Genomic DNA, 11,428 nt, shown 5'->3' on the forward strand with positions numbered 1-11,428 from the left:
AGTTGGTTAGAGAGCAAGAAGAGATTGTTGAACTACAAAAGATATTGCCATACTCTGCTTCTAAATGTTTTATATTCTGAAGTTCTTCGTGGTAATTTGCTAATAAAAAATGGGTTCCACTACTAAGACTATGTTTGAGAACCTCTAATTCTGGTCTGAACTTTCTTCACCTGTGAGACCGCAACTTTCACCCAAACTATCTGTCATGATAGAGACAGATTCTCCTAACCTCACACTTAAGCCACATTCTTTTTATTAACTAAAGTACAGCATAGAATTCAATCTTAAGTGTCCTTCCTTGATCTTTCAACTGGCATATTTAATATAGAGAAAAAATAACTCCCAAGAGGCACCCAAGTGTATTCCAAGGACAATGAGTCAGTGTTAGACGAAAGGGGAAATTTTGAATCCAGTACGGTTTTGGGTATTGGTCAGATTGTCCTCTGGTTCTGTTGGCCTCATGCCTGCCTCCGAGGGAAGTGGGGGAAGATTGCAAAGATTGACTAGAAGCTGAAAGGACTCTTTCACTGGAATCGCTGAAAGATTTTGGAAGCCCAAGGCAATAGTACTTTGCAACCTCTGTCCTAGTGTGATCAAAGGGTGGAGGGGGGGTAAGTAGAAGAGTGTGGGGTACTTTTCTTTATTCAGGGTTTCTACTGAGCATGAAAATGTCACAGTGACTGAGCAGTGGATCAGCTGACAATTGGAATGCAGAAAAATTGGAGATGGTATCTCATTGTGATGAGTCTTGGAGATTTTATTGCAGTACTGATGATTTGGGATAAGATTAAGAGTATAGTAGGCATTTGGGGATGGGGAACCTTTCAGTGGTTCTGATATCACTGATATATCCATATCAGGAGAGAAAGGAAGTGGTATATGCATGCAGTAGCTGGGAGGACTACTTCCTTAGCACAGTAAGATAATCTTAGACCTATTTTGGAGTAACTATGCTGTAAAGGGTCTGAGATCCACTAAAGCCTTCAACAATTTGAATTGTGTGCTGTGAGAAAAAGAGTGAGATATCATGAATATCCAAAAGCAAAAGCTTTAGCAAGATTTCGCAGAGACCAGTGTTGGAGGAGGTCCTTGGAAACTGTAAAGACCTCAACTCAGGCATCTTCACTCAAGAGCTTCCCAGTTTGAATTAGTGTCCCAGTTCTGGAGGTCTTCTTATTTCTATCCCATCACCAAATAGTTTTCTCTGATACAGAAACTTAAGAGTTTGTTGGGAGCTCAGTCTTCTCATGAGACAAATTGGGGTTTGAATCCTAGGTCTCTCATGTACATGTTTTTGACTTTGGTCTAATCACTTCACCTCTGTGAGCTTCTACTTCTTCATCTCTATGGAGATGGAATAATAACTTCACTGACCTCATAGGTTTTTTGTGAGGCTCAAATGAGGCAGAGTATGTTGTGTGTGCTCAATAAATATCAATTAAAAATAATTTTTCTCATTACTTTTTAACTATAATCATGCTTAAATGTGCTTCACTGGACTCTTTCTTACCCCTCTATATCATGATCTTTCAATTTCTTTCTCACTAACGAATGTTATAATGATTCTATATTTCTTATGTTATGCTCTTAAGAGAGATTGTTATTGGCCTGAGTCATCTTTTTGAGATTCATGTCATATCAATTAGATATAGGGGCAATTAGGTGAAAAGATACACACACACACACACACACACACATATGTGTGTGTGTGTGTGTGTGTGTGTGTATATTTGATGGTCAGCAAGTCAGATAGATAAAATATATTTATTTAGTACCTACTTTGTACCAAGCAATATGCTAACCACAGGGATACAGCTCTGAGCACAAAATAGAGTTTGATCTTCCTGGACTCCCAGGACTATTTGCAGGAATTTTTATATGGACTAAAGCTCCCAAAGATAGGTGGGGATACATATTTGGAAGTACTTCTTATAATGTTGTTGTTATTTTGATCTTAAAACCCTCCAGACACTCATGACCTGGGGAAACATGGATTTCACTTTGCAAGGCTGAAGAATAGAGCATTCTGAAGAAAGAAAGCCTTGTGTTTGGAAGATCAAGGTGGAAACACAAAGGAACCTAGTTAAAACTTTCACACTCATTGGGAACTTAGACTAAATGAGTCACATGCCTCATGGCTCTAGAGAAAAAATAATGAAATTGGAAATCATGACGGGTAATACTATAGAATATTGCTAATACTTAGATGTAAGTCTTTGAAATAGCTTTAGTGTCTAAGGAATAAGAAATGGCATGTGTTTTGTTATAGTTTAATGTATTTCAGAAAAATTATTAAAATAAAAATATTAGCACAGTTGTTTTTATGGAATATACTAGAGCAAAAAAACAACTCTGGATCCTAACAGATTAGGTGCATGAATTTTGCAAAAAATACTAAGCTGTGTTCTGTTAAGTTAGCAATTTTCAGTAAAAGATTAAAAAGCACCCCTTAGCAATTCTAATAGTATTATTAGAAGGATAACTAGAATTTCTTGTGGTAAAGTTAGGGAAAAAAAGAAATGTATCAAGAAATCAAAGGGCTTGGGGAAAAAACTCAAAATATAAAATACGCAAATTTGAGGGTCTGGTTTGTTTTATTTTATGGAATGTATATCTGCCATGCACAAGAAAACTTAATTTACAAAATGAAAAGAGAACAGAGACACAAAACCAGCAGTATATTAGGATGACTTAAATGCCAAATTTTTTGATATTGCCTAGAGCAGTGCTTCTGAAAACTTTATGTGCACATCAGTTGCCAGAGGATTTTGTAAAAATGCAATATCTGATTCAGTAGGTCTGGGATATGGCTTCAGATTCTGCATTTCAAGCAGGCTGCTAGCTAATGCTAATGTTGCTCTTCCATTGATCATAATTTTGTCTTATTAAATTTTTAATTGTAGATTTACATGCAGTTGTAAGAAATAATACAAAAAGATCCCTATACCCTTTATCCAGGTTGCCCCAATGGTAACATCTTGCACCTCTGTAAAAACTCAGTTGGAAATATTTATGTGGCCCTATATGAGTTCGCTATTTTCTTCCATTAATCTATGCATTTATATCTTCACCAATACCACACAGTCTTGTTTGATGTAGAAATGAATAAATCTTGAAATGGAGTATACTGATTTTTCCCACTTTTATTTTGTTTTTCAAAGTTGTGTTAAGCTATTCTAGTTCCTTTCCCTTTCCATGTGAACTTTAGAATAATTTTGTCTATATTTATAAAAATCTCTGCTAACATTTTGATAGAAATTATATTCTATTTGGGGAGAATTAATAACTTTAGTATGTTACATCTTCCAAGCCATGAACACAATGTGTCTCTCCTTTATTTAGAACTTCTTTGATTTCTTTTATCAGAATTTTGTAGATTTTAGCATAAAAGTCTTAAATGTATTTTATTGGATTTATACTTCTAAATATTCCTTCATTCTTATGAGCTATCATAAGTGGTATTATATTTTTAATTTCAGTGTTCACATTTTCTTGCTAGTTTATAAAAATACTGTTGATTTTTGTATGCTTATCTTGTATCCTGTAGCCTTGCTAACTCACTTCTTAGTCTAGAATTTGGGGGTGGGGGGGTGTTAGATTCCCTGGAATTTGCAGCCATGTAACCTGCAAACAGGGATATTGTATTTCTTTCTCTCTCATCTTGTATGGCTTTTATTTCTTTTTCTTACCTGATAATACTGGGTAGAATTGCTGTACTATATTGAAAAGAATGGTAAGAGCAGACATCCTTGCCTCATTCCTAACCCTAGTGGGAACGTATTCAGTCTCTCACCATTAAGTACAATATTAGCTCTAAATATTTCATAGATGCTTTTTATAAAGTTAAGGGAATTTTCCTCTCTTCCTATTTTCCTGAGGCTTCGGGAGTCCATGTAACTTGTCCACAGCCACACCTGTAAACATTAGAGTCTGATAGTTTTCTTTTCAAATCCTATTCTCTCAAGGATCCTAACGCATATGTAAAACTAAGAAGGTTTGAAAAGCATGGCCAGAAAACGGTGAGAATGCAATGTGGCTAAAGCATAAGTGTGTCTATGGAGAGTAGTAGAGATTACACCCAGTTAAATTGGGAAGACATCTTTAGAGTTTAGAGAATGGGTTGAAATAGGATGAGACTGGAATCAGGGACCTGAGCTAGATGATGTAAATTCCTCTGGTGAGAATTGATGACATCCTAAAGAAAGTGGTAGTCGAGATTGCATTGCTTATGGTTTCTAATTAGTTCCCTTGATCCCAGGTAAAAATAACTTTAATATCTATAAAGAATTACTTAGGATAGCAGTAATTACTGCAACAAATATACCCACACATTTCAGTGGTTTCGCACAATAGATTATTTCTTGCGCATGCAACAATCCAGTATTCATAGTTTGCATGTGGCTTTTTACCACAAGATGATCCAGTGACCCAGGCTGCTTGAAGCAAAGTGGCATCCAGTCTGTGGAAGTGGAGAAAGGAAGGAGAAGGAAACTTGCTTTTTAAAATTCTTGGCCAGGAAGTGACATGCATGACTTCTAAACATTATCCCCTTAGCTGACACTCAGTACCTTGATCATACATATCCACAGAGACTAAGAAATGCATTTAACTGTGTGCCAGGATCAAGGGAGGGGAACAGACAGGTTTTTGTGAGAAGTATTTGCCAAATAAATTAGAAGTCAATTATCTAGAAAATATAAATTCATAAAAGACTAAAGAGATACTGTTTTTGCACATATGTTATTTTCCTACTGCTCCTGTAACAAATTGCTACAAATTGGTGGCTTAAAGCAACACAAATTTATTATCTTACAGTTCTTAAGGTCAGAAATCAGAAATGGGTCTCACTGGACTCAAGTGTCAGCAGAGCTGTATTCTTTTCAGGAGACTCCGAGGAGAATCTGTTTTTCTTTTCCCTCTTCTAGAGGCAACCCATACTCCTTGGCTTATAGCCATCTTTCATCTTCAAAGCCAGTAATGGCTAGTCAAGCCTCATGATGCAATCTCTCTGGTTCTGATACTTCTGCATTGCTCTTACATATTAAGTGACCCATGTGATTACACTGAACCCGATAGTGTAATCCAGGATAATGTTCTTATTTTAAGATTAGATGATTACCAATCTCAATTCAATATAAAATTTAAGCACCTCCTCCAACTTTGCCATGTAACATGTAAAATAGCCACAGGTTCTAGGGATTAGGTTATGAGGTGGGGGGATCATTATTCTAATTACTACAGCACAGTAGAGTTTTATAGAGAAACATAAATGGATATTATCATTTTATTATATTTTCTGTTAAACTAGGAAATGAAGCCCTAGTGGAAAAATTAAGTAGCTCTGCATTCAAATTTCAGCACTGTCATTGAGTAATTCTGTAACTTCATTAGTTCAGGCAAGCTACATAACATCTGTATGTTTATTTTCTAACATGTAAAAATGGGAATAAGTAATACTTTTACCATAGATATGTTATTAGGCTTAAAAGAGGCACTATATATTTAAGATACTCCTTGAAACATTGTTCATTAAAAATAAGCTGGATTATTTCAATGTAGTACTTCTTTCATCCAGGCTTGGAAAAGATCAGTACAACCTTAGATAAAGGCATTTCTTTCAACTTTAAATTTCAAAGCTGGCTGTTTTTCAGTCTGTAGTGAAATGATGATTCTAAAGTATTTGTCAGGAGAAGGGATATCATCTAAATTCCAAAAGCACTTTTTACATATCAGAAGCATGGGACCCTAAACACAGAAATTGAGAAACTCGGAAAGGAAAGTTTCTACGTATTAGGAAGGAGGCTAGAGAGCCTTCAGAGCTCAGGGCGGGAGTTGGGGGACTGTGCTCTGTGTGAGGAAAGATTTGGAAGAGTAGGAGTTGAGTGAAGATGCTGCTAGAGTCCTTTGGAGAGATTGACCCCAAGAGGAAAAATTACACACAAAAAAGGAAAATGGACAATTATAGAAGAAAGTAGAGTCTCCTCTCTGCAAGTCCACTTGGAACCCAAATATGAAATCATCTTAGAGAGTAACTCCATAGGTGAATGGAGTGAGAATGGCAGTAAAATAAGTTGAGGCAGAAAAAATATCAGAAGTTGTACCCTGATTCTCCTTCCCTGTAGGATGTAGACATTGAACGAATCATGTGTGCCTCCAGTAGGGGAGTGAAAGGTAATTTTCAGATTTACCAGTATTCCATGAGATCTTCATGGCAAGGGCTGAATTAACAGACAAAAGCCAGGGACTAGCTGGAGGGTTCATTACCAGTGAGAGTGGAGGTGAGAGTCAGCAAAGTGGGGATCCCTGCCCTCCAATCATGTTAAGAAAACAGACCTCTAGTTACACCACTGAGCATTTGAGCAGTAAATGCATCAAGAACAGGGTCAACACCAGAGGCCAGGGAAGAGCAGTTCCACCTGAACTAGAGGTCAGTGAAGGTCATCAGAGAATGACTTGTTGGGGTGAAAATCATGGCTCTCAAAGGCACATAAAATGCACGTGTCAAACATTTTATTTAACTAATGAGTGAAAGAGTGAGGAACATTTTACAAATGTCTGAAAGAAGAATTCAAAGAGCGCATATTTATTTAAGTAATCAGGAATGCTGAAATGAATTTACAATAAGTGCCAAACTCTGCAATATCAGGGCAGTAATCAATTGCATTCCGCCAGACAAAATTAATTGGCAGTACTCTGGACAAGAACCATTCCCACTGCTATCACTTTACTACAATATACAGAGTTGTAAAATAACTCAAAGGCAGAGTGGGAGTGTCACAGAATCATGTAACTCAGAAGTGTGTGCTAGGCGGGACAGATACCCAATAATAATTTTTGCCCATTTCAAAGTGTTTTCTTTCATGATCTTGCCTGACCAACCATATACAGACCACTGTCATATTTTGTCCAGCACCTGTGCTTCATCTTGAAAATGAGAATGAGAGTAAGCAGCCCTGAGCTTGAAGAGACTGAGTCTCCCATGATGGCACCCTATGAAAAATTCAAAGAAAATAGCATTCTTTGAATGAGTAAATGTAAAGATTTTGTTTTCATCAGTGAAATAGGAGACTTTTATGAAATTTAGTTCCGTGATAGGGAAATAATGAAGTTTAGAGATTTCCCACATTTGGATGGAGACATGTAAATTTTAAACCTAACAAATATGCCAATGGATTAATATAGTTTCTGTTACAAAATAAGATACTCCATCAAGAGTATCCTATTACTATGCATTCAGGAAGGACTAGCTTTGCTCCTTTGTGGGTGAGTATGCAGAATGAGTGGCAATGTGCTTAAGAAAGTAATAGGAAATATAATATTTAAAAAAATCATATCTCTAGCTTATCAGGAAGTGAGGCGGTGATTCTCAGCGATCTGAGAGGGGCTGTGACAGGTAAAATTTGGAAGTAGTTGAAAGACTTTCCTTCTCCCTCTTTGATAGTCTCTTTCCTTTTCTAGTTCCTTCCCTTTCCCATGGATACCAAGTGCCTTTGTACACCTTTTGGTTTGCCAGACTAAACCAGTGGTATACCATCCAGGCCTGCTGTTTCATGCTCTTACCTTTCCCAACTACCCCTGCCCTCTAAAATATGACCCACATCAGGGCATATTAGTCAACTTTCAGTTTGGAAATGATACACAGATGTATTCCATTAAAATGAGAATGATGCGTAAGAGTTCAAAGGATTGTTCTAAACTGCTACTGGATTTAGGGTAAAGAAAAAAATGATTATTCTGGAGGAATGAACTTTAAGGGATTATGTTCTGGAAGGCAGGTGGGTGGAGCCGGTTTGAGAACTACTTACAGTCTTACATGGAGTCTACAGGGGGCACTTAAATCACAAGTAGGCCTTGCTCATTCTGCAATGTGCGAGAATGATCTTTAATCAATGTGTTTATTTAAGTAGAATACATTATGCTGGAATATTTCCTATTTGTTAGACCTCATGTATATGTGGTGAAGATATAAGTACACCATCCTGAAGAACAAAATTCAGGAGCAAAGTTTGCATGTATTCTAAAAGTATTTGCCAGATAATTAGAACATGTTCCACTGCTTCAAAGGCCTCCTATGTAATACACAGTGAAATGATTATTTTGGAGCTTATTTTGGAGTATTACTACCTCTGAGAAAGCATTGTTATTGGGCACTTTTTTCTTGGAGAAATTAATGCGTATCATCAAAAACATACAATTCAACTTCTCTGCAGGACATCTACGAAACCATGTATGGGTTGTTTTTTCTTGTCCTTCTAGGTGGTGCTGACCGTGCGCTCAAAGTAATGAGAAGAAAGTTATTTTCAGGTCAGCAGAAGTGTTTTGGTTGCTCTGAACTAAAAAGGCTTATTTAGAGTTTGCATACACCACGACAGTGCACTTTTATACAAAGCTAATTGCTTTCCTTAGTTTTGCCATTATCCTTTTTTTTTTTTCCTAATAAGCCTTTCCCCACTAAAGAAATGAAAATGCAGTAGATTTGTATGGCTGGTTGGAAAAAATAAAATGTTCAAAGTAAAACAATATATTAAAAACATCTCCCCACCACTACCACTCCAGTTTATGAGGACTTCCCATTTATTTTGAAAATAAAATATAAGGGAAAATATATGCATTCTATATATGCTCATGTGAGTAGATGACCCAAAATGATCGTTATCTTTCTGCATATGTACAAAGACCATGGATAAGAGAAATTTTTGTGTAACCTTTCTGCTCACAGGTATCTCGATGTTTATAATCATCATTACATCCCTTTATTAAGCATTCACCTTTGCCCTCACCTCTGATGGTTGCGGAACAAAGCAACGTAACCCCTCATGGGTCTTGAACTTAGGAGCTTACTATCCAAAGCAGTAAAATGAGAGACCATTGGTTGAATAGTTGCTTGAAGTCTCACCATCAAGTTTCAAGCCCAATTTATTCTGACAAATGAATACTAAGTTGGATATAAAATCCAAACCACTGCCCCCAGGCCATTGCACATTTGATCGTATATGGAGATGTGGTTCTAAACAGCTAATTCAGGATATGATGCCACCAGCCACTCAAATATGAAAATGGTTGTGATTCATTTGAATGTGAAGTTCTCCTACACCCAGCCACAGGCAGAAGAGACCTACGCCAGCCATGAAGCAGACACACAGATTTTCATCAGACTGAGTGAAAGCACTTTAGGGTGAGTTAAGTAGCCCAATATAGGGAAGGAAGGTTATCCCTGAAGACTGCATGCTTGAGGGGAGAGGAGAGCAGAGACACAAAAGGGGAGGATTCAAAGCGTGAATATGATTCACTCTTGCTGTGTTGAGGTGGAGAGGACAACATGACAAGAAATGCTGATGGTTTTAAGAGTCAAGAGAGGATCCTGGCTGACAGTCAGCAAGAAAATGAGGACCTCAGCTGCCAACCACCAGGATCTGGGCTCTGCTTATAAGCACGTCTCCCCATCCCTATTTCAAGGGCCTCCAGACAAGAGCCCATGTCGGCCGACACCTCATCTTTGGCCTCAGGAGTCCCAAAGCAGAGGAATCAGTCATGCCTACCCAGACTTCTGACCTACAGAACTGTGAGAAAATAAATCTGTGTTGTTTTAAGCTCTTGAATGTGCATAATTTGTTTTGTCATTGATAGGAGTGTAATAATATACATATCCTTCTCCTTCTTCTCCAAAAGATAACACACATCACACACACGAGGACTGTAGATGCCATGGCAACCTTTCGTCTAAATTTTATAGCTCAGTGGCCGCAACAAGAAAAATTAGGGGAAAGCCCTTACAAACTCATCTCACCCTTAATTTATGTAGAAGAGACAACAGCAGAAAAAAATTTCCCGTCATTAAAACAGAGTAATTAAGGCTAAGCATTTTATGAGAATGAAATGTGATTTCAAAGATGAACCACCTAGCACATCGCTTAGCACATTTTTAGTGCTCTATACATGACATTCTCCTTCCTTCCCCTTCTGCTACCCATCTGAGTCTGTTATTTGGTATTACCGTACCCGTGTATTTCCAGAGTTACACACCCTGAGAAAAATGCCGTAACGTGAACCAGATATCACCAAGCCAGGCAGGGAATCATTGTCATCTGTGAAGCTTGTTAACTACAGACTCTCACAACCCAGACCAACCTTACTGAGTCTCCAGGTTTGGGCTTCTGGGGAGGTGCATTTTTAACATGTTCCCAAGGTGAGTCTTGGGCGGTGGCCTGGCACACACTCAAGAATCCTGCAGCTTGGGTATGGCCAGACTTGATGAGAATGGAGTTATTGACATCTGAGTTATGGGAATCTGCCAGACGGGTTATATGGCCCCACGACATGGCCAAGGGCAGAATCATTGCTTCTTGTGGAAGCCAAGCAGCCTGTTCCCTCTGCTTCTCATAGATTTCTCCAGTCAGCTAAGGGAAGACAAAGAAACTATGTTCTCCCTATCTCTTAGTTGAGAAGGTTAAGTTGGAGGGCCCTGCTACAGAAGAAAAAGCAGAAGAAAGAAAAAGATAACACCATAGTGTGACAACACATAACCATGCTTAGAGCTGCTGAGCTGATAGCTGCCCTTGTAATTCAGCTTTGGTTGAAGTTGGAAAACCTGCCGGGTTTGTGGGAACCAGCCTCTAGCAGCAACTGTGACCATTATTTTTCTCTTTTATGGTGTTTCCTTTTAAACTATGTTTGAGATCTTTGTTGTAGGCATATACCCTGGGGCACTAGCCTGGTGTGTGGAGACTTCAGTGAGATACAGCACATAAAAGGATAGAGTATAAGTGTGACGAATCACAATGACAAGGCTAAGTTGGAGGTAACTTGTGAATGATAAAGTGAACTGAAAACTCCCTTCCTATGAGAGTGCAAAGGGGAGATAAGGGGCAACCTGAGGATATGGATCTGATCTTTTCCCTGGAAAGCGTGCCCACACACACTATGTACCGCTCTGCCCTGTTCAAACATCCAAGGTCTGTATTCACCCTGTCCAAAATAAATATCATCTGCCATAAAGTGAACACATTATTAGCAACAGGCTACATGAGTTGATCATTCATGAAGGTGGGGAATCTGGCATGGATCCAAGGTTGAGCGACGTGTGAATCAGATGAAAGACCCTTGCCTAGGTATTCAGAAGCAAGACCAGTGCAAACACGGTCATGCGATCAACAAAGCAGCGCAGTTATTAAAGCCCTCCCAGGGTGAATAAACAAAAACTCACCAATGACAGCTAGAAAAAAACTTTCCCTGTAGTGACCTCTTTGTACCCCTTCCTCTGCTTTTTTGACTTAAGAAGCAAAATTAAAGTTTATAAAAATTAAAGCATAAAATCAAACCACATCCCAAACATCAAACAAAACTAATTCAGGTAACACGTTGAATCTCACTTTTGGCTTGTGCTTGACATTAAGAAATGGTCATGGCAGTTTTTTGGCATCTTTCCAAC

The sequence above is a fragment of the Balaenoptera ricei genome, chromosome 7 (genome assembly GCF_028023285.1).
Source record: "Balaenoptera ricei isolate mBalRic1 chromosome 7, mBalRic1.hap2, whole genome shotgun sequence".
Lineage (NCBI taxonomy): Eukaryota > Metazoa > Chordata > Mammalia > Artiodactyla > Balaenopteridae > Balaenoptera > Balaenoptera ricei.